Source organism: Saccopteryx leptura, chromosome 9 (assembly GCF_036850995.1).
Source record: "Saccopteryx leptura isolate mSacLep1 chromosome 9, mSacLep1_pri_phased_curated, whole genome shotgun sequence".
Lineage (NCBI taxonomy): Eukaryota > Metazoa > Chordata > Mammalia > Chiroptera > Emballonuridae > Saccopteryx > Saccopteryx leptura.
In genome coordinates this window covers 72,387,797-72,410,642 of record NC_089511.1, presented here as the reverse complement: position 1 = coordinate 72,410,642, position 22,846 = coordinate 72,387,797, and the positions used below count along the sequence as shown (strand labels likewise).

The window sequence follows — 22,846 nt, the reverse complement described above, 5'->3', positions numbered from 1 at the left end:
CTCATTGACAAAATTGAACACTGCATACAATAACAGAATAAACATTCTTGTGAGGCAACAGATAATTTATAAAAATCCACCATGCCATAAAGTACCTTTCAAAGCACTTCAAAAAATTGAAATCATTCAAAGTATATTTCTTTTATCATAGCAGATTAAGCTAAAAAATTACCATGGAAAAAATGAGAAAATCCCCAAATGTTTGGAAATGAAGCAATACACTTCTCAAATATCAAAACCAAATTCATAAATCAAAGCAGAAACTACAACAGAAAATAGAAAATATTTGAACCATACAATAATAAAAATATGACATCAAAATTTGTGACATAGGCCCTGGCAGGTTGGCTCAGTGGTAGAGCGTCGGCCTGGCGTGCAGGAGTCCCGGGTTCGATCCCCGGCCAGAGCACACAGGAGAAGTGCCCATCTGCTTCTCCACCCCTCCCTCTCTCCTTCCTCTCTGTCTCTCTCTTCCCCTCCCGCAGCCAAGGCTCCATTGGAGCAAAGTTGGCCCGGGCGCTGAAGACGGCTCTGCGGCCTCTGCCTTAGGTGCTAGAATGGCTCTGGTTGCAACAGAGCGACACCCCAGATGGGCAGAGCATCGCCCCCTGGTGGGCATGCCGGGTGGATCCGTGTCGGGCACATGCAGGAGTCTGTCTGACTGCCTCCCCATTTCCAACTTCAGAAATTTAAAAAAAAAAAAATTGTGACATAGTACAAATTTTGTGCTTAGGGTAATTTTATAGACTTAAATTCAGATTTTAAAAAAGAAGAAAATCTAAAAAATAATATTTTATGCATTTATCTCAAAAAGTATTTTTAAGAAGTAAATTAAACCCAAAGAAAGTAGAAGGAAATTTTAAAATTCCCAATAAGAGCAGAAATTAATGAAATAAAAACAACATTAAATAGACAAAAATCAGTAAACTAAAAGATGGTTTTTTTGAAAAGACTAACAAAATTGCTAAATCCAGTGACCAGCAAGACAATGAACAAAATGAGAAGGCACATCTTACCAACATCATGTTTGGAAAAGAAAGTAACACTGCAGATTCTATAAAGCACAGAGATTACAACAGGACAATAAAGGAGATGTTATGAATGTCTTTATGCCAATTCATTTAAAGATTTATATAAAATGGGATAAGGTCCTCAAAAAATACCACTTACATACCAAAACTGACACACAAAAGCATAGAAATATAAATAGTCCTATTCTACTAAAGAGATTGAAATGTACTCACAAACCTTTATACTAAGAAATATAAGTTCACAAGACTCCTCAATTGAACTCTCCTAAATATTTAAGGAAAAAATAATACAAATCTTATCCAAACTCCTGCAGAGAAACAGAAAATGAAGGAACAGTATCCAATTCATATTATGAGGACTTCACAACTTGATGCTACAGTCTGACAAGAATATCACAAAAAGGTCCATTTCTTTCATGAACACAGATAAAAAAATCTTAAATGGCATATGAATAATTCACATAAACCATGCAAAATACAATCAAAAGAAAGCTGATGTGGCTATTCCAATAGCAGACAAGGAATTATGAAAATAATAATACATCATGACAAAGTTAGATTTATTCCAAGAACACAAGGTTGGTTAACTTTTGAAAATCAATCAATATAATTCACCACCATAAACAGAAAAAAAAAAATTACATGATCATTTCAATAGATGCAAAAATTCATTTGATAAAATTCCACATATATTTATCATAAAAACTTTTAGCAAAAATGAATAGAAGAGGCCATACATAAAAACCCACAACTAATATCATATTCAGTGGCTAAAGATGTCCTTAAGGTCAGGAACAAAACAAGAATGCCCACTACTACTACTGCCTTTTAACATATTATTGGAAGTTCAAGCCAGAGTAATAAGCAATAAATTTTCAATTCCAAGTTGGAAGGAAGAAATAAAATTATCTCCATTCACTGATGATATAATCTTATATGTAGAAAACTTGAAAGAGTCCATTAAAAAACTGTTAGAGCTAGTAAATAATTCTAGCAGTGTTATAATATACAAAATTAACACCTCCCCCCAAATAAGTTGCATTTCTATAATACAGTAATTTATAACTTGGAAGAGAAAAATTAAGAAAATAATTTCTTTTATAATAGTATCAAAATGAATAAAATACTTAGAAATAAATTTAACCATGGGGGCAGATGACTTGTACACTAAAAATTACAACACATTGCTGAAAGAAAATTTAAAAAGACATACATAGGTGGAAAAGCATTCATGTTCATGGATTGGAAGACTTGAGATTGTTAAAATACTATACTTGATATTGTTAAGATACAATAATACCAAAAGCAATCTACAGATTTAATGTAATCTCTATCAAAATGCCAGTGGTGTTTTTCGTAGAAATAGAAAAATCCACCATAAGATTTAAATAAAATTTCAAGGGACCCCCAAATAGCCAAAACAATCTTGAAAAATAAGAACAAAATTGGAGGATTCATACTTCAGGCTTTTGAAAATTTTACAAAGTTATACTAATCAAAACAGTGTGGTACTGGCAGGTAAGGACAGGAACATAGATCCGTGGAATAAATAGAGGAAGGCCAGTCTTTTTAACAAGTAGTGCTGGGAAAAATGGATAGCCACATGCAAAAGAATAAACTTAGACTCTGAATTTCACTATCTATAAAAATTAACTAAAAATAAATCAAAGTCTAAATGTAAGAACTAAAACTATAAACTTCTTAGGGGAAGATCTTTATAACATTGGTTTTGGCAATGAATTATTGGCTATAAAAACAAAAGCACAGGCAACAACAATAATAAAAACAATTAGATTTCATCAAAATTAAAAGCTTATATGCATCAAAGGACAATATCAACAAAGTGAAATGGCAACCTATGGAATGGAATAAAATATTTATAAATCATATATCTGATAAGGGATTAATACCCAGAACATATTAAAGAATTCTTATAACTCAACAACAAAAATAAAACAATCCTATTCAAAAATAGGCAAAGGACTTGAATAGACATTTCTCCATCAAAGATAGAGAATAACACATGAAAAGATACTCAACGTCACTAGCCATTGGGGAAATAGAAATCAACATCAAAATGGAATGTCCCTTCATACCCATTAGAATAGCTATTATTAAAAAATAACAAGTATTGGTGAAAATAAGGAGAAATTAAAACTCTTGTGCAATGCTGGTGGTAATATACAATCAAGCAGCCATTATAGAAAACAGTGATGATTTTTTTATGATGATTCTTCAAAAAGCTAAATGTAGAAATACTATATGATCCAGGAATTTCACTTCTAGAAAGATACTCAAAAGAACTGATTACAGGGACTCAAACAGATACAAGTACACCAATATGCAAAGCAGTATTATTGACAAGAGCCAAAAGGTGAAAACAATCCAAATATTCATCAACAGATAATTGGATAAACAAAATATGGTATATACATAAATTTGAATATTATTCAGCCTTAAAAAGGAATGAAATTCTGGTACATGATAAACATGAATGAGACCTGAAAACATGCTAAGTGAAATAAGCCACACACAAAAGGGCAAACGTTGTATGATTCCACTTATACAAGACACCTATAACAGGCAAATTCATAGAAACAGAAAATAGGATAGCAGTGACCAGGGGCTGAATGGAGAGGAAAGTGGGAGTTACTGGTTTTTGTTTTGTTTTTTTTGTTGTTGTTTTTTGTTTGTTTGTTTTTTTGTATTTTTCTGAAGCTGGAAATGGGGAGGCAGTCAGACAGACTCCCGCATGCGCCCGACCGGGATCCACCCGGCACGCCCACCAGGGAGTGATGCTCCACCCATCTGGGGTGCAGCTCTGTCGCAACCAGAGCCATTCTAGCGCCTGAGGCAGAGGCCATAGAGCCATCCCCAGCGCCCGGGCCAACTTTGCTCCAATGGAGCCTTGGCTGTGGGAAGGGAAGAGAGACAGAGAGGAAGGAGAGAAGGAGGGGTGGAGAAGCAGGTGGGCGCTTCTCCTGTGTGCCCTGGCCGGGAATCGAACCTGGGACTCCTGCATGCCAGGCCGATGCTCTACCACTGAGCCAACTGGCCAGGGCAAGGGGGAGTTACTGTTTAATAGGTACAGACAGAGTTTACAGAATTTCAGTTTGGGATGATCAAAAGTTTGGAAATGGACAGTGGTGATGGTTGTACAACATCATGAATGTACTTAATTCCCCTGAAATTAAATAGTTAAAATGCTTACTTTTATGGTATGCATATTTTACCTGATTTTGAAAAAAAAAAGTAATAGAAAAAAATGTCCCTAACTTGATAAATGACATCTACAAAAAACCTACAGCAAGTGTAATATTTTATGGTGAGATATTGAAAGCTTTCTCCTCAATACAAGAATAAAAATAAGGATAACCACTATCACCACTTCTATGCAATAGTATGCTGGACATCTGAGTCATTGCAATAGGGCAAGAAAAAGTATATGAGCATTGGAAAGGAAGACATAAAATTATTATTTATAGAAAACATGATTATGTAGTAAAAATTAAAAAGTTCTATAGACAAACTATCAGAATAATAAACTTAACAAGGTTGTTGGATATAAGTCAATATTTAAAAAATCAATTATACTGCTATATGCTAGAAACAAATAACTAGAAATGAAAAAACTTTAAGTATCATTTATAATGGTATCGACAAACATAAAACACATAGAAATCAATCTAATACAAGAAGCGTAAGGTCTTTACAAAGACAACCAAAAAGCATTCTTGAAATTTATTAACAACTAGGAAAATGGAGGAGTAGATCTCGTTCATGGATCAGAAACTTGATATTGAAAAGATGTCAATTTTCTTCAAATGGACATAACATACTTTTGATCCACTCAGTCAAATCTCAGCAGGGTTTTTGTGGAATTTCAAAAGCTGATTCTAAAATTTATATGGAAAAGCAAAGTGCCAAAAGTAAACAAAAGTGTGAAGCATGAACCTGGAGGATTTACACTACCAGATAGCAAGTTCACACATAGAAAGTGATAGTAATTACAGTATAAAGCTTGTATTGGTACAAGGAGAGTCAAATATACCCAACAGAATTGCATGCACATATATATATACTCCAAAAAACACATAATGAATGTTTGTGATGGCCTTTTTTGTAATAGTCAAAAACTGAAAAAAAACTAATTGTCCATCCAAGATAGAATGGGTAAATTGTGGTATATGTGCATAATGGAATACTACACGGTAATGGACAGCTGCAACTCTCACAAATAATGTGAGTGGAAGGACACATCACAAAGAGAACACACTGTATAATTCAATTTCTATAAAGTTCAAAACACACAAAATAAATGTAGGATATTAGAAGTCGGGATAGGAGTTACCTTTGGGACTAATGACAGGGAGATGGCTTCTGACCATTTCTTTGTCTTGCTTTGGGTAGTGATTATATGGGAGCGTTCCTCTGGGATAACTCAAGCTGTACACGTATGATTTTCACGTTTTTCTCTATGTGTTATACTGCAATTAAAAAGCTGACTAAGAAGTCCCAGTTGGATTGGCACCATCAGTGCCCTTAACTATATACTACCCCTACCTCTCTTCCCGCCCTCCTCCCACAGGAGCACTGTGGGCATAGAAGAAACCATAGCCCCTGGGCAAAGGGGCCTCTTTCTCCATGAAGACTTCCAAGAGTGCTCACTTCCCCCCTCCTTCTCCTTTGAACCTACACAGCCTGTCTCATGGTTACTCCTAACCACCCTCTAGGCAGCCTGCAAGACTGAGCCTCAAGAATGCAGGAGCTGCCTGACCAGGTGGTGGCACAGTGGATAGAGCGTCGGACTGGGATGCGGAAGGACCCAGGTTTGAGACCCCTAGATCGCCAGCTTGAGCACGGGCTCATCTGGCTTGAGCAAAGAGCTCACCAGCTTGGACCCAAGGTCGCTGGCTCCAGCAGGGGGTTACTCGGTCTGCTGAAGGCCCACGGTCAAGGCACATGTGAGAAAGCAATCAATGAACAACTAAGAAGTCGCAACGCGCAACGAGAAACTGATGATTGATGCTTCTCATCTCTCTCCGTTCCTGTCTGTCCCTGTCTATCTCTGCCTCTGTAAAAAAAAAAAAAAGAATGCAGGAGCTGAGGATAACAGAGGCATAATAGTAACTACTAGTGAGAGTAATGAATAACACCATTTGTTGAGCATTCACAATATGGCAGGTTCTTTTTCTAAGCATTTTACATGCAGTAACTCATTTAAACCTCCCAGTAACCCTTTGAAGTATGTACCGTTATCATCCTTATTTTCCAGATGAGAAAACTGAAGAACAGAATGATGAATTAAATTGCTTAGGGTCACACAGCTATGATTATCAGAGCTAGGATTCAATCCTGAATGGTCAGGTGCCTGGAGCCCTTGTCACACCCACATGGACCAGGCAAAAATGGAGAGATGCCCCCATGTCTTCCAGGGAAGTGATGTGTCTGTCTCTGGACAGAGAATGAGGTGCATATGGAGGTTAATAACCTTCTGAAGGCCTAGTTCTAAGACCGGAGGATAGCCGGCAGTCCCAGGCCACTGGGCCAGGGCTCTTAAGCCTGGGGAAGCAGGGGGAAGCTACAGCATGGGTTCGATGGAAAGACCCTTCCCAACCTTAGGGAAGATGGCCTGAGATCTTTCAGGAGTCAAGCTCCTGCTAACAGCACTCAGGACAAAGGAGGAAGTAGGGGCAGGGCCCCTGTCCCATTCCAGGCACTGGCCAGGGACCCTCTGTTTCCCACCCCCAAGCCAGGAGTCTGTGTAATGCTGGTTGCAGAGGCCACTCAGGTCCACACTGTATTCGGGCAGACGGCAGAGGGACTGCGGGCTGCGGGGCTGGAAAGCGCTGGGCCATTCCTGTTTACTAGTTTCTCCAAATGGCAGATGAGCAAACAGGCAAGGAAAACCACTTCTCAAGGCAGCAGGTGAACAAACAGCAAAACAGCCCCTCAGAGTGGCGGGCAAGTGATCTGCCAAACGGCCCCTCATGGTGGTGGGCAGACAATCGCACCAAGGACAGCACCCAGAGCCTTACATAGGCTACACACACGTGGCTCTGCCCTGTGCTCATACACTAATCATGCAAAGTGCTTGCAGCCAGGAAACCGGTGAGCAAGCCTAACACAGCTGTTTTCCCAACATCTGGAAATAGCTCCTTGGAAGGTAGAGCCAGCTTCCCCTGGGCAGGAATTCTAGCATCTCAGCACACTACATCCCTTATCTGACACACTGTACACTTATAGCCAGTTTCTCCTTGGGTCTGCCTTTAAGCTCTGCTGCTGCGGTTTAAGCCCATCTCCCTTTGCTCTGGCCTAGTGAGACCCTCATCTCTTCCCAAGAACTGTCTGATTTCTGGGGATGTTTGGGGGTACAGAGGCTCCTTTGTGCAGGTCCAGACTGTTGTAGCCTGGCTCCAGTGACAAACACTTAAAATGACAAAAACCACAGCATAAGAAAAAGCAAGGGTTACCTGCCCCCCACTTACATCAAATGGTGCTCCCCTTGTCAGAGGTCAAAGTCTTGGGATCTTTCCCAGGAGCCTGCATTTTCCATGGTGGCCAGAGCAGTCCAGAGAGGGGGCCACCTTGACAAAAGGTAACAACAGCACATGTGCACTAGAGACTGAGGCAGGCCTGACTCCCAGGTCAGCAAACGGACCTGGAAACCGGCCTAGGGGGTACAGCACAGCACGAGAGCCCCGCGTTTACACTCAGCCATTGCTAAGGTGCCTCAGGTGCTCCGGCTTCAGTACACCTGTGTGTGAGCATGCACGCGATCACACATAGACACGGCCAAGGCCACCTGGGTCAAAGCCAGAAGGAGAGAGAGCTGTAGTCAAAGAGCTTCTGAGCCGACAGCTGAAAGGGAAGTAAGGTGAAAACAGAGGTGCTGTTCTCCACCCGGCCTTTCCCATTCCCCTCTGACACTCGGGCCCTCCACAGTGGCTCCTCAGGAAGCTGTGAAACACGCAGGTGCAACGAGGTCACCTAGTTAGCAGACTCCCTCCTGCTGTATTATTCATGGGCTCCCTTCTTCTGGCCTGAGCTCCAGTTTCCAACAGCCCACAGGCTTGGCTTGGCAGGTCAGCTAGCCCAGCACGTGTAGCCTATGGCAACCCCCACTCTTTACACCCCACGCCCTTCTTACCCCCTTCCTAATATGCAGCCCTCCCTGTGCTAACTCACCCCCAGCAGCCACACAGCACTTCAGGGGTAGGGGAGAGCTTCGGGGTCAGTGAGGAAGAGCAAAGAAGGAAAACCTTGGCTGAGTCAGGCACGAGAGGCAGAAATTTCCAAAGGGAGCTTCAGGGCCTGCTTCTCTCTCTCTCTCTCTCTCTCTCTCTCTCTCTCTCACACACACACACACACACACACACACACACACACGCACACACATTCTGAATTGGCTCTACCAACTGTGGCCCTCTGACTAAGTGTGAGAGTTCATGGAAAACAAGGGCCGCGGCTTACTGATCTCTGTACCTTACTGTGCCCTACACACTACACTGCAAACAGTGAGTGCTTAATAAATATCTGTTGACTTGTACACCTTCTCCAAAAGATAGGTGTCAAATTGTAGAGTGGGCATAACTCATTAAGCTTTTCAAAGACACTGCTGTTGGGTTTAGGGGTTTTCATGTTATTTAAATATCTACCTGCACACATCTTTGTAATCCTGCAGAGGTCAAGTCATAGTGATACATATACTACATAGTAGTAACTCATACATTATCTATTTTCTTTTTTATTGTGATTTGTATATCTCACAACTCATTTTGCCTACCACTGTCATATATCTCAAGAGAGCCCCCCTATTTCCTGAATCAACTGGATTGGCCAGAAGGCTTTCCCATACTTCACAGATGAGAAAACTGTGGTCCAGAGAATAAAAGCACTTGAGTCAATACAAGGACTGTAACTGGAGTCCTCACATACCTGTCATGGGTCTCTTCATCATTCACACATATCTCCCTGCCTCATGGCTACCATGCATACACCAACATAAGACAACTAAAGATGGCCCTGGTCGGGTGCCTCAGTGGTTGGAGCGTCATCCCAGTGCACGGAGGTTGCAGGTTCGATCCCCAGGCAGGGCATGTGCTAGAGGCAATCAATGAGGGCACAACTAAAGAACTAAGTGGGACCACAGTTGATGCTTCTCTCTCTCTCTCTCTCTCTCTCTCTCTCTCTCTTTCTCTAGCTCTCTTCCCCCCCATTTCTTCTCTCAAATCAGTGGGGGACAATACTACAAAATGAATCTGTGGTCCTCCATGAGAGAGGTTACTCAGGCCAGGACTCAGAGTCCAGGATGAGGTCACTTGGCCAGAAATACTGACGGTAGCTCATAGGCCAGCCTGGGCCACAGCAGTGGAAAGGTGCAGGCCTGGCACTAAATTACAGGAGTCATTGCATTTGACCCCCTGGTTTTACCTGAGGGAAGAACTAAGGGTCTGGCTTGGGTCCCCAGGTTGAAGCAAGTACAGAGAGCACGGGGTACGTGGCCTTCCCCGATGGGGGCAACCTGGTCAGGGTAGATGACTTGTAGTTTCTAAGCTGATGAGATGTTCCCCTTGTTCATTCCCATGAATACTTAAATCACTGCCAAGCTTTATTTATTAAGTGCCTGGGTGCCACGGGCACCTGAGTGACCAATCCCAGGCCAGGGTCGATCTCAGGTGAAGTCCAGGCAGCGCTAAACATAATTGACAGGCCTGGATTGAAAGTCCGGCCCTGTCACTGCCTCTCTGCAGACCCAAGGTGGGTCACTTGTCCTTTCTGGACACAGTTTCCATCTGTACAGTCAGGGATGTGGCTCTGGCTTCCTCCAAGTGTGGTACCAGGTGAAAAACAAAGTGAAGATTAAGGAGTCAGACTGCTTGACTCAGTTTCTACCCCTACACCTCCCCTCTGTGACTTTGGGTAAACTGCTTACCCTCTCTGTGCCTCAGATTTCAGATGTGCAAAAGACAAGTGTTTGTAGTCCCTATCTCACAGGGTTGTTTCAGGATTAAGTGAGAGACTATGTAATGTATTAACCCCAGGGCCTGGCACACACTAAGGGTTAATAAATGTTTCCCATTATTACTGCCAGCCCTCATACTCTAAGTCTATGACAGAGGTCATACATATACTGGTCATCCATGGCCCATATGCAGCTTGCCAAAGGATTTTCCCTACGATATATGTTCCACAGGGGCAGGAGCCACTGACGGACCCTAGACACCTCCAGCAGTGCCTGCCACACAGTAAGGGCTCAATAAAAATTTGATAAATAAATAAATGGCCTCATGGTGTTTTTAAATATTTGAATTAGTTGCTAACATTTAAAGAAAATTTTGTCTTTTTTAAAATCTGGATTCCTAGATAATTTTGAAACATCAAAGTATCTGGCCACACACATCTTGCATGCCTGCTTAACACCCAGTTAAGCATGGTAGCAGTGGTGCCTCCTATGGACAGGACGAGCATGTGCAGCTTGCCACAGTGCCTGCTCAGCCAGCCTCACTCTCTTACATCAGCTGCTGTGATGTTGTAGGCACCTGCCGTTGACCCTGGCCTGGATGAGTCACAGGTGAAGTCCAGACGGCACAGCACAGGAGACAGGCACTTACCCAGGCTCAGAGCAATCTGCCCAAGGGCACTTTTTCTCAGTCCTCCTCCTACCCCACATCCTGGAGAGGAAAGGGGCCTGCAGGTCCGCTAAGCACCCGACACTCCTTGGCATCCAAGTCCCTCTACTTTAAACAGACCAGACCCTCTCCCCAGAGCACATGACCCCAAATGTCCCATGTTGCTGCAATTTCATCCCTGTGTGGAAAAGTCCCAAGTGTAAAAAGCAATGGAAGAGGAACTCCATCCTTATCTTTCTCCTGGAGAGTGTGCAGAGAAGATGGGGGAGCCCACACATGCACGCACGCCAGGCACAAAATGCGTTCCCAATATACTGCATCCATTCCAAGTTCTGCTTAGGTCCTTTGTGGAGAGGGGATATGGTGTCCAGTGCTGGGTAAGCGTGGTGTCTGGTGGAGGCTGCTGTGGACGTAGGGGCCCTCCCCTTGCCGCTCCCCAGCTCCAGCTGGAAGATGCTGAAGGACCACATCTTCCATCCTCCAGGAGGCCTCCCCCAGCTCCCTGTTTTCAGGGTAGCATGTCAATTACCCCCATTTTCTCAGGCAGCTCTCATGACCATCTGTAATTGCCTTGAATGTCTATGTATTATTTATCCCTCTACTAGTGCGATACAGTAGCCACCAGTCACATGTGGCCACTGGGCATTTGAAATATGCCAAGTCCAAATTGAGACATGCTGTAAATGTATAATACACATCAGATTCTAAAGACTGAATGCCAAAACAAGAATGTAAAATATTTCTTTTTTTTTTTTTTAATTTTATTTATTCATTTTTTTTTTAGAGAGGAGAGAGAGAGGGAGAGAGAGAAACAGAGAGAGAGAAGGGGGAGGAGCTGGAAGCATCAACTCCCATATGTGCCTTGACCAGGCCAGCCCAGGGTTTCGAACCGGCGACCTCAGCATTTCCAGGTCAACGCTTTATCCACTGCGCCACCACAGGTCAGGCAAGAATGTAAAATATTTCATTAATAATTTGTTATGTTGATTACATGATATTTTGGGTATACTGGGATAAATAAAGTACATTATCAAAAATAACTTCACCTATTTCCTTTAACTTTTTTAAAGTGGCTACTAGAAAATTTAATCTTACGCATGTGGCTTACATTACATTTCTATTAGACAGCACTGCTATAAACCTCAGCATGAATCCTCAGCAACCAGGTAGAGCCTGGGTCATGGGTGATGCTCACTATTGGTAGACTGAATGGTTGAATGAAAAGCTGCCCCAACAGTGGACATGGGACCCGAAGACATAAAGGAGATGAGCGTGGAAGGACCTCGTCCCCAGTGACCATGTGTGCTGGTTTCCCTGTGGTAGCCCATCCAAGCACGTCCCTCTAAGACAGGGGTCCCCAAACTTTTTACACAGGGGGCCAGTTCACTGTCCCTCAGACCGTTGGAGGGCCGGACTATAACAAAAACTATGAACAAATCCCTACGCACACAGCACATATCTTATTTTAAAGTAAAAAAAAATGGGAACAAATACAATATTTAAAATAAAGAACAAGTAAATTTAAATCAACAAACTGACCAGTATTTCAATGGGAACTATGGGCTTGCTTTTGGCTAATGAGATGGTCAGTGTCCGGTTCCATATTTGTCACTGCTAGCCGTAACAGGTGATATGATGCGCTTCCGGAGCCGTGATGGGTGCATCCCATGTCACCGGAAGTAGTACTGTACGTGAGCCATGCTGCGCTTTGTGGCTCCGCCACATACAGTACTCCCGGAGCACAGGATGAGGATGGATCCTGTGCTCCTCTCACTGACCACCAATGAAAGAGGTGCCCCTATCGGAGGTGCAGCGGGGCCGGATAAATGGCCTCAGGGGGCCGCATGTGGCCCGCGGGCAGTAGTTTGGGGACCCCTGCTCTAAGACAAACCCTCCAACCTCCATAGAAGGGGCAGACAGAGGCCTGGCTGAGTTCTGTAAGCACTGGTATCCTGGAGATGGTATTGGCTCTCATAGCACCTAAAGGGAAGGTCAAGATCAGCCTCCTTCCAGGGCCAGGGCAGATCAGAGCAGAAAGGATACAGAGGGCCGGAGGAGAATGAAGCCATGGGTAAGCCTGGGGCAGGAAAACAAGGCTTCTATTTCTGTAAGCAAAGAACAGAAGAGAAGCAGGGCAGAGCCAAAGGAACCCCTGGGGGGACCCAGCCCACCCTGACCGAAGCCCTGGGGAAGCTAGGAAAAGGCAGCATTTCTTGGGGACAGGACCAGTGATACAAATGGATGCCGAGACAGGGTCCTAGCCACCCCTTTTGTTTTCTCTCCCTTTCCTCCCTTGCTCTCTCCTCTACTTCCCTCCCTCTCTCGCTTTCACTGGCTCCCAAATTACAGCCTTCTTTCAGAAACAGACACAATCAAGGTGGTGTGCAGGGGGCCCTTGTCACAAATGGCATCTCAGGTCCTCTCCGAATAGAGAATGGCCTCTAAAGAGGAAAGCCGTGCCTGCTGCTAACAGCCTGCCTGGGAAGACGTCTCTCTGGGAAGGCACAGGCACAAGAGGCTCCATCCCTCTTAGGCTTAGCCTGCGGGAGGCTCGGGGTGACTGTGATTGCAGGACAGCCACGGGCTGCTGGGGTCCAGGAGACAAAGGCCATACTGGCTTCTTGAGCACACCTCATGCTGGGGCAGGAAGAGCAGAGCTCTGCCCTTGATTGGCCACCACCCAGGCCCACCTCATCCAGGGACAGGGCCTAGAACAAGCCCACTCCCTCAGTTTCCCCACCTATAACATGGTAGGTCTAGCTAGCCTCTAAGGACCCTTCCAGCCCTTGGAATAGAGGTCACAAACTCAGGTGACTAAAGGGGCCAGGATGTAGTGCAAATGACTAAAGCAGGTCAAGTGCAAGACAAGAGGGAATGGTGGAAGCAATGGAGAACTGAAGGCTATTGGTGCAGCTAAATCTAAAAGGAGAACTGCAGGCAAGATGCATCCTGTGGGATAGACGTCTGAGTGAGGCAGAGTAGTGGTTATTGTGGGATGACACTCCTGGGAGGGGCCAGAGGGACCCAACAGGCGCTGGGAATGCATCTCAACTCAGGTGGTAGTTACACAGGTTGAAACATACAGGAAAACTCACCACTTTCATTTAAAATCTCTTTAACTTATTGTATTAATGTAATTGTCAAAGAATTTTTAGGCCCTGGCCGGTTGGCTCAGTGGTAGAGCGTCGGCCTGGCATGCAGGAGTCCCGGGTTCGATTCCTGGCTAGGGCACACAGGAGAAGCGCCTATCTGCTTCTCCACCCCTCCCCCTCTCCTTCCTCTCTGTCTCTCTCTTCCCCTCCTGCAGCTGAGGCTCCACTGGAGCAAAGATGGCCCAGGCACTGGGGATGGCTCCTTGGCCTCTGCCCCAGGCGCTAGAGTGGCTCTGGTCGCGACAGAGCGATGCCCCGGAGGGGCAGAGCATCGCCCCCTGGTGGGCGTGCAGGGTGGATCCCGGTCGGGCGCATGCGGGAGTCTGACTGTCTCTCCCCGTTTCTAGCTTCAGAAAAATACAAAAAAAAAAAAAAAGGGTCACTACAACACAACCCCAACCAACAACTGCTGATTGGGAACATAGACCTAATGTTGCCAATTCTAGTCAGATGCCAGAAGTCTAGATTTCAATGTAAAAATTCTGTTTTTAATGTTGTTAGTAACTAATTCAAAATGAAAAACCACAACCATAATGACACATACGCATCTTCAGACAGAATTCAATTTATAAACTTATAGATTGTCAAGCTCTCAAAGTAGATTTCACCTCTTTGCTAGAATGCAATGTACCTAACACATGACTCAGTCAAAAGGACAATAATAATAAAGCTGCTACATTATGCATTATGCATGTGTACTGTGTGCAGTACTACACCAAGGGCTTTCTACAGTTTTCATCTTACTAATGCTCACAGCAAGTCTACAATGTAATTGAAAATTATTCCCCTTTAACAGATGAGAAAACTAAGGCCTGGGCAAGGTTACGTGCCAGACCAAGACTTCGGAGCTCAAAAACGGAAGAACTAGTGTCTAGTCCCAGCACTGTCTGCCTCCATGCTGCCTTACAATAATCACAAAAGTAATGAGTTTATGGTCATAACAATAACCAACAGTTACATAGAGCTTTAGTCTATGGAAACGAAATGTAAAAAATACAAATGCTAAACCTGAGCCTGCTGTGTCATCCTTGGTGACACAGCCTGATGCCCCTAAGGCTGAGGACAGATCCCTGATACTCCCATCCCCCTCGACAAAACAATGAGCCACACAGACTTTAACTGCTGGGGTCAGATGGACCCCCAAAAGCATGAATCCCGAGATCCAAATATACAGCCCGGCAAGGGCCAGCGGCCGGAGCCCGCCCCACTCCCCAGCACAGAGCCAGATTGAATTTCACAGTGAAAAACTAGATAGAAAGCTGTCTCCATGTGTCTACTTCTTAAATATGCCAAGTTCTCACTGATACCATTCTGGCCAATAAAGTTGGTAAGAATATGCATTTTCTGCCCTATGGGATTCAAGAAAGCTATTTTCATATTGACTCAAAATAAATATGGTCCATAAATGCTTTAATTTTTCTGAATCCTTTTCTTCACAAGTGATCACTCACCACTGTTGCCAATATTCAGATCAAGATGTAGAAATTTCCAGAAGCACTCCTTGAGCCCCAGTCACTATACCCTAGAGCAGGAGTCCCCAAACTTTTTACACAGGGCTCAGTTCACTGTCCCTCAGACCGTTGGAGGGACAGACTATAAAAAAAACTATGAACAAATCCCTATGCACACTGCACATATCTTATTTTAAAGTAAAAAAACAAAATGGGAACGAATACAATATTTAAAATAAAGAACAAATAAATTTGGCCCTGGCTGGTTGGCTCAGTGGTAGAGTGTCAGCCTGGCGTGCAGGAGTCCCGGGTTCGATTCCCGGCCAGGGCACACAGGAGAAGCGCCCATGTGCTTCTCCACCCCTCCCCCTCTCCTTCCTCTCTGTCTCTCTCTTCCCCTCCTGCAGTTGAGGCTCCATTGGAGCAAAGATGGCCCGGGCGCTGAGGATGGCTCCATGGCCTCTGCCTCAGGCGCTAGAATGGCTCTGGTTGCAGCAGAGCAACGTCCCAGATGGACAGAGCATCGCCCCCTGGTGGGCGTGCCGGGTGGATCCCGGTCGGGCGCATGCGGGAGTCTGTCAGACTGCCTCCCCGTTTCCAACTTCAGAAAAATACAAAAAAAAAAAAAAAAAAAAAGAACAAGTAAATTTAAATTGACAAACTGACCAGTATTTCAATGGGAACTATGGGCCTGCTTTTGGCTAATGCGATGGTCAATGTCCGGTTCCATATTTGTCACTGCTAGCCGTAACAAGTGATATGACATGCTTCCAGAGCCGTGACGCGTGCGCCCCACATCACCGGAAGTAGTACTGTACGTGAGCGACCTCGTGCTTTGCAGCACCGCCACATACAGTGCTCCTCTCACTGACCACCAGTGAAAGAGGTGCCCCTTCCGGAAGTGCAATGGGGCGGAAAAATGGCCTCAGGGGGCCACACGCAGCCTGCGGGCTGTAGTTTGGGGACGCCTGTCCTAGAGTAACCATTCTGACTCAGTTACATAGATGGGTTTGCCTACAGCTGCTCCTTTTATATGGGCCCTGCACACTTAAGTTCTCTATTGTCCCCACCACTCCCTATGGGCTTATATTTGGCCCTGCTCTATTCTTTGCTCTGCATCCTGGCAGATTCTTTTTTTAACTGAGGGTCAAGAAAACAGTAAGGCATTTATTACCCTAGTTATTTTTAACTCATTGGTGAAAGAAGGCTGCCACATCAGCACCACTGCTCATAAGGCCCACGACCAGCTCATCCATGGACTCCCACAGGTCCTCCTTGCCACTCTACACTCTGACGGGGTTGACCCTCTTCCTGGCAAAGAAGCCAGCCTAGGGGAAAAACAGGCCTCTTTGGCAAGGCTAGGAGGTGTGAGTCATGCCATGACCTTTTATCTGTGATACCATTGGCCCCATCAGTTTTCTAATCCAAATCCCTCCAAAGGCTTTCAGGTCCTCGCTCTCAGCCAGCCTTGATGGCTTCAGGGTGGTCATTATTCTTCCAGAGGACGAGGCAGGTGACTTGTCATCATGCCTAGGCATCATCCTACTGTGTTGGGGCTAGTGGCCTCCCATGAGCCCAGGGTAGCAGAAGTGAGATAGCCAGCCAGCTAGGATGTCCTTCCATATGCAGGCTCTCTCAAACTAGCATTTACGCAGCTCCCTTTGCATAAGTCCTATAGCCACTGAGAGGTATTATCAATCAGTTACCCACCCACCTGGGAGGGTCAGATGATGTGGAGGACAGTTACTCAATCCCTTCCCCTTGAGGGGCAAGCATCCACCCAGCCCCAGGCATCCAAGAGACAGAGCAGCATCTGCCATCCCGGGAACCTCGCCCTCTCTGCCCACTTCCTACTAGCCCATATGCAGCATACACTGCAAGGTTTTAATTGCTCAGAAAGCTGAGCTGCTACTTGAATCTGTTCGAAGATCCCCAACACAAGCACCTCGGGCATTAGCAAGGGGTATTCCCGAGGGTTGACAGCAGCAGACTGTTAACCCAACCCTAACAAAACCATTCAGAAAAAGAAGTTCCAGTCTCGTGCTCACCCCTCCATTCTTATCCACTGCTCTCTATCTGACACTTTCCACACCAACAGGATGTGAAATATTCATTTCCTAGAAGGCACTGTGGACCACGGTTTCTGAAACTTCACTGAGCAAGCGAATCACTCAAAGACCCTGGCAAATACAGTTTCTGATTCAGGAGGTTTGGGTGGGGCACCAGAATCTGCATTTCCAACCAGCTCCCAGTGCTGCTAATGCTCCATGGCCACTAGCCACAGCTGGAGCAGCAAAGCCTCACCAGACCTTCATCTTCCAGAAGTATGGGCATTTTAAATTAGGGCTTTAGAAAGGTGCCTTTTAAAATATTTATACTAAGCTCAAAGAAATGAACCTCAAATGGTAAAACTGCAGGTAAGGTAGCTGCAGGGGGTGGGGAACTATTTGGGAGGCAACCATCTGCCAACATAACCCTCAAATTAAGCCCTTTGGTAAGCAGATGTGAGCAGCCCCACTGTTTAGGGGTCACAAAGAACAAGACAGATGTGTATGGGAGACCAGCCCAGATAAGGCCAGGATGCCAGTTCTGGGTGTCCCACCCACTCACTGCTTTCCTCCACCACCCACAGCAGAGCCTCCGGGTTCACACCAGTCACTTCTGTAGTGCCACCTCTCCAGGCCACAGGACACTCGCACTTCCTGCCATGCAGGTACTCTTCCTTCTGACCTTCTCCAGCCCCGGGGAAACAGCACCAAGCATTCCTATTCCCCTAGCCAAGAGGCCCCCTCCCAGCCCCTCCTGGGTAATGACATCTGGTCCCCTACTCCCATGGGTGCTGACCACAGCGTGCCTACCCCTACACCATGAACCAAATAGTAACTCCAAGCCAGCTCTCCCCACCACTGGCTGACTCATCAGCACCTCCGCACCTGGTCCTAACCAGACTCTTCAAGCCCAGCCAAATTCTTCCCTATGCAAGGGTCTGACTCCAGCCACACACACACACACACACACACACACACACACACACACACACACACACTCATTATCCTCATGTGCCTCTTGAGCTTATTTCAAAATCGAAATTGAGTTGGGGGTGCTTGCAAAGCGGCTGGAAGGCAAGGGTCAGTGCCTGCTCTGTCTCAGAGAGCAAAGTACAGGCAGGTGCTGCTTTCTGGATTACTGGGGAGGTGTTACTACTGGGAAGGGCTAATCCTCCTACCTCCCGTGGGCCACTGACAGCACCAGGGATAGGCACTGGGGTAACAGTGGGGTGGCGACCAGCGGTGAGGGCACCAGATCTCCGCTTGCAGCAGAGACAGCGGCTCTAGGTGCCCACTCTGGGGAAGCAAGGGACCAAGACAAGAGCCCGCCGGCTAGTGCCGCCACCTCCTTGGAACGCGCGGGCTCTGCACGCGTCCCGGGCTGACCTGAAGGGGAGATGAGACCCAGGATCCCGGGGACAGCCAGCACCGCCCGTGGCTGACCCGCCAGGGGACCGGGAAGGCGAAGCACGAGACGCCCAAGGATCCCCGCTCCGCAAGGCGAGCGTCTTCCCGTAGCCTGTCCGAATTGGGGAGGTGGCAGGAGTCCCCAGGGGTCCGTCCATTGCGGGCAATGAGAGGTGACGAGGGTATGGCAGAGCTACGTGACTTGAGGTCCCTCAAGCGCCATTGCCCATCTGCGGCGGAGCTGCACCCCACCCCATTTCACTGTCCAAATGGGGACCCAGGGTGCAGAAGTGGACGGGATCGGGTCCTGTTGCCCTCTTTATCCCCGAAATTCTCCCCGTCCCAAACCCAAATCCTCCGCGAGGCGGGGAGAGCAGAGCGCTCGAGCGTTCCCGGGTCTAGGAACCCGGCTGGAGTGCGGACTGAGTGCCTGCACTCCCAAAGCCGACGCGGAGGAAATTCGAGTTCCCGGCAATCAAAGTTGCCGTGCGCCTGGCCGCGGGCTCGGAGCCCGGCTCAGCACCCCAGCCCGGGGCCGGGGGTGGAAAGAGGCCCCCGGCGTCTGCCGCAGGCGATGGCCGCACCGGGAACAAGTGGTTCAGCGCTGCGGTCGTGACCCCACTGCTTCAACTTTCGCGCCGCGTGGCGGGTGAACGGCGCGGTGGAGGCGAGGGGAGCGGGGAGGGGAAGGGCAGTGCGCGGCTCTTGGTACCGTGTGCGTGTGCAGAGAGGCGCTCCGCCGCGCCGCGGGCTCTGCTCTCCGCCGGATCGGCCCCCACGGGCCGCCTGCTCGGATGCTGGCCACCGCCGCGTCTCGCTGCCGGCGCGAAGGCTCATCAGCCGCGAGCCGGACGCTCCGGGGTCCCCCTGGGCCGTCGGCTGGGCGCTGGCCGCTTGCTGGCTGCAACTTCAGGCGCGCGAGGCGCTCTGCAAACGTCCCGAGGCCCCGCACGCCCGCGCCCCATGCCCGGGGCCGGCGCCCCGCCCCCCGGCTCAGCGCCCGGTAGCCGTCGGACACGTCTTCTCGCTGAGCATCGCGCCCGCAGCCCGCGCCCGGTGCTCTCGAGCCGCTGCCGCCTCTCAAGTGCGCGATCAACTTTCCTCGCTTCCTCCGCCCCGCTCGCCCCCGCCACAGACCCCGCCTCCTAACGCTCCTTCCCTCCCCTCCCGCCTCGCCCAGTCCCCTGCCCACCGGCCGCTCCTTCGCTGCCCACCCCTCTCCACCGTGGGCCGCCACTGTTCCTGCGTGCCCCCAGAACTGGACCCCCGCGGACCCCCGGGAACGGCGCGGGGCCTGGCCAGGCGCTCAGGGCATGAATATTTCAGTGCTGGTGAAGCTGCCCTCTGTCGATGTCATGGCACCGGCTGCTGTGGCAACTCGACGAAACCCCCAAAGGGATAAGGAGCGAGCCCGCGGAGGTGGCCCCAGGTGCGCGCTGGAGCCGTGCCCCTCAGGGCTGCGGGCCGTCCCGGAGAAGGGCACGAAGAGGGGTGGAGGCCCGGCCAACTCCTGCCTGCTCCGCTCCTCTGGCAGAACGGTGAAATGCTCCCGGGAAGCCGGGGCCAGCGAGCAGGAGCACGGCCTAGGTGAGCCTGCGCCATCTGTTGGCTTTAAGCGCCCCCTCTCTGCTCTGAGTCGCTGAGGGTCGAGCGGGGCTAGGTCCCTCTAGTCCTTGAGGCTGCTTGGCGGCGCTTCCCTCAAACAGCTGCTGTTGCCCACCCTAGTCGTGCGCTCCCATCTGTGCCTTCTCCGGAGCTCAGTGGAGCTCAAAATGCTTCCAGTGCTTTAAGTGGAGGGCGCCGGATTGGAAAGTCCCCTTGAGGTTACTCTCATCCATACTATAGACCAGGGGTCCCCAAACTACGCCTGCGGAGGCGCAGGCGGCCCCCTGAGGCCATTTATCCGCCCCTGCCGCACTTCCAAAAGGGGCACCTCTTTCATTGGTGGTCAGTGAGAGGAGCACATTGACCATCTCATTAGCCAAAAGCAGGCCCATAGTTCCCATTGAAATACTGGTCAGTTTGTTGATTTAAATTTACTTGTTCTTTATTTTAAATATTGTATTTGTTCCCGTTTTGTTTTTTTACTTTAAAATAAGATATGTGCAGTGTGCATAGGGATTTGTTCATAGTTTTTTTTTATAGTCCAGCCCTCTAACGGTCTGAGGACAGTGAACTGGCCCCCCTGTGTAAAAAGTTTGGGGACCCCTGCCATAGACCCTTCTGCAGCACCCTGCATATTGGTCTCCCAGCTTCTCTTTGCACACCTATAGTTATGGAAACTTCATGACTTTTCTAGACCGCTAGATTCAGAGGAAGCCCTATTTAGGGACTTGGAGAGGGTCATTCCCTGACTTTGAGCTTTACTTTCCCAAGCTAAAGACTCTGAGTTTCCATAACTATTTCTCACGTGACAGGAATTCTGGACCTGTCACTGTTGCAGTCAGCATATTGACAATAGCTACCTGGAGCCAGATTCTGAGCTGAGACTTTTCCCACCTCAACTCACCTATCCTCAACTCAGTTTTTCTAGTAGGTCTTATCATTTATTCTGGTTTTACAGTAAGAAAATGGGCTTTAAGGAGGTGAGCGACTTGCCTGCATGGTAGAGTCAGATATTGAACCTAGAAACTGACTTCAAAGCTCCAGTTCTCTACTATTCATTCATTCATCCACTCATTCATTTATTCTTAGTTGCTACTATGAGCTAACTGAAATAGGTTCTGAGAACATGGGGGAAAACAAGCTTGGTCCTTGTGCCTCATGGAGCTCCTCTAGTGGAACCAGACATTATTAGTCAATAAAACACATAAACAGGTAAAATTACAGCTAGATCAGTGCTAGGAAGAAGAGTGCTCTAATGGCACTTGGCTGAGGGGATCCGGGAAGACTTCTTGGAGGAGGTGAGATCTGCAATCTGAAGGATAAGCAATGGAAAGAGAGAGATTGGAGTTTTAGGGAGGAGAAACAGCATATGCCAAGGCCTTGTGGTGGGAAGGAACTGGCATATATAAGGAAGTGAAGAGAGACAGAACAGCTGGGATGCTGGAGTGGGAGCAGGGCCAGACTGTTAGGGCATGTTGGCTTTAATGTGGGCTTGATCTTGAAGAGTTGAATCTTTGGAGCAAGTAGTTGGGGTAGAGATAGAGGGGTGAGACTGCCATAATCTAATTTATATTTGAAAAAATGGGAACTTAATTTGGAGGCAATAAATGATAGGAGGAGACCAATTTGATTTAAAATATTTACTTGTCACCTACTATGTGCCAGAAACTTTTCAAGATCTAGGGTCAGCAAATTGCAGTCTTCTGGTCAAATCCATCCTGCCGCCCATTTCTGTAAGTGAAGTTTTAGTGGAACACCAACATGCCCGTCCTGCTATGGCTCCTTTCATGCCACAACTGCAGGGTTAAGGAGTTGCAGCAGACTGTATGGGCACAAAACCTAAAACATATACTATCTGAATCCTTACAGAAAAGATTGGCTGACATCTGTGAATCTAGACACTTAGGATACATCAGCAAACAAAACACACACACACACAAATGAAGGCACACAAACCCATGCCCCCCTGGTGCTCACCTTTCTGTAGGCTATTGACTCTCCAGGTGACAGAGGCCTGGACTAGAGACAGAAATGGAGAGAAGGGACATTCAGGAGATTTTTAAAATGTACAGAACAAGGAGAGGGAGTATGATTCCGGAGTGAGATAGAGGCGAGTATCAAGGAGACCCCAGATTTCCGACTGTGGATGTGGATGGGCAGAGTGCTGTTCTCTGAAACGGGATCTCGGGAGGAGGCCCCATGCGAAGTCAAGCAAGGGTTCTCTCGGGACATGCTGAGTGTGCGAGGCCTGTGCAGGGAGTAAGTGCAGATGTTAAGTAGCCCATTGAACACAAGAGTCTGGAGCTTGAAGGGAAAGGAAAGGTCTCAGGAAACCACATTTTTAGAGAGGATGGTGGGACCATGAGTAGGAGTCTGGGTTCTGAATAATAGAATACTCTCTTCCTGAATGGCTTTGGGCTGAACACTGGACCTCTCCTGGCCTCATGTGTTTCATTAATAAAATGAAAATACTGCCTGACCTGTGGTGGCACAGTGGATAAAAGCGTCAACCTGGAAATG

The 22,846-nt window shown here is 47.3% G+C and overlaps 1 protein-coding gene across 1 annotated transcript in view; it reads right to left on the bottom strand.

Moving 5' to 3' along the window:
- Positions 1 to 19,767, bottom strand: part of LOC136381375 (cadherin-23-like) — a 360,324-nt gene extending 340,557 nt beyond the window's left edge. The window contains exon 1 of the mRNA XM_066350013.1: positions 19,434 to 19,767. The gene's annotated coding sequence lies outside the window, so the exon portion shown is untranslated. The remainder of the gene's footprint in view (positions 1 to 19,433) is intronic.
- Between the last annotated feature and the right edge of the window lie 3,079 nt (positions 19,768 to 22,846).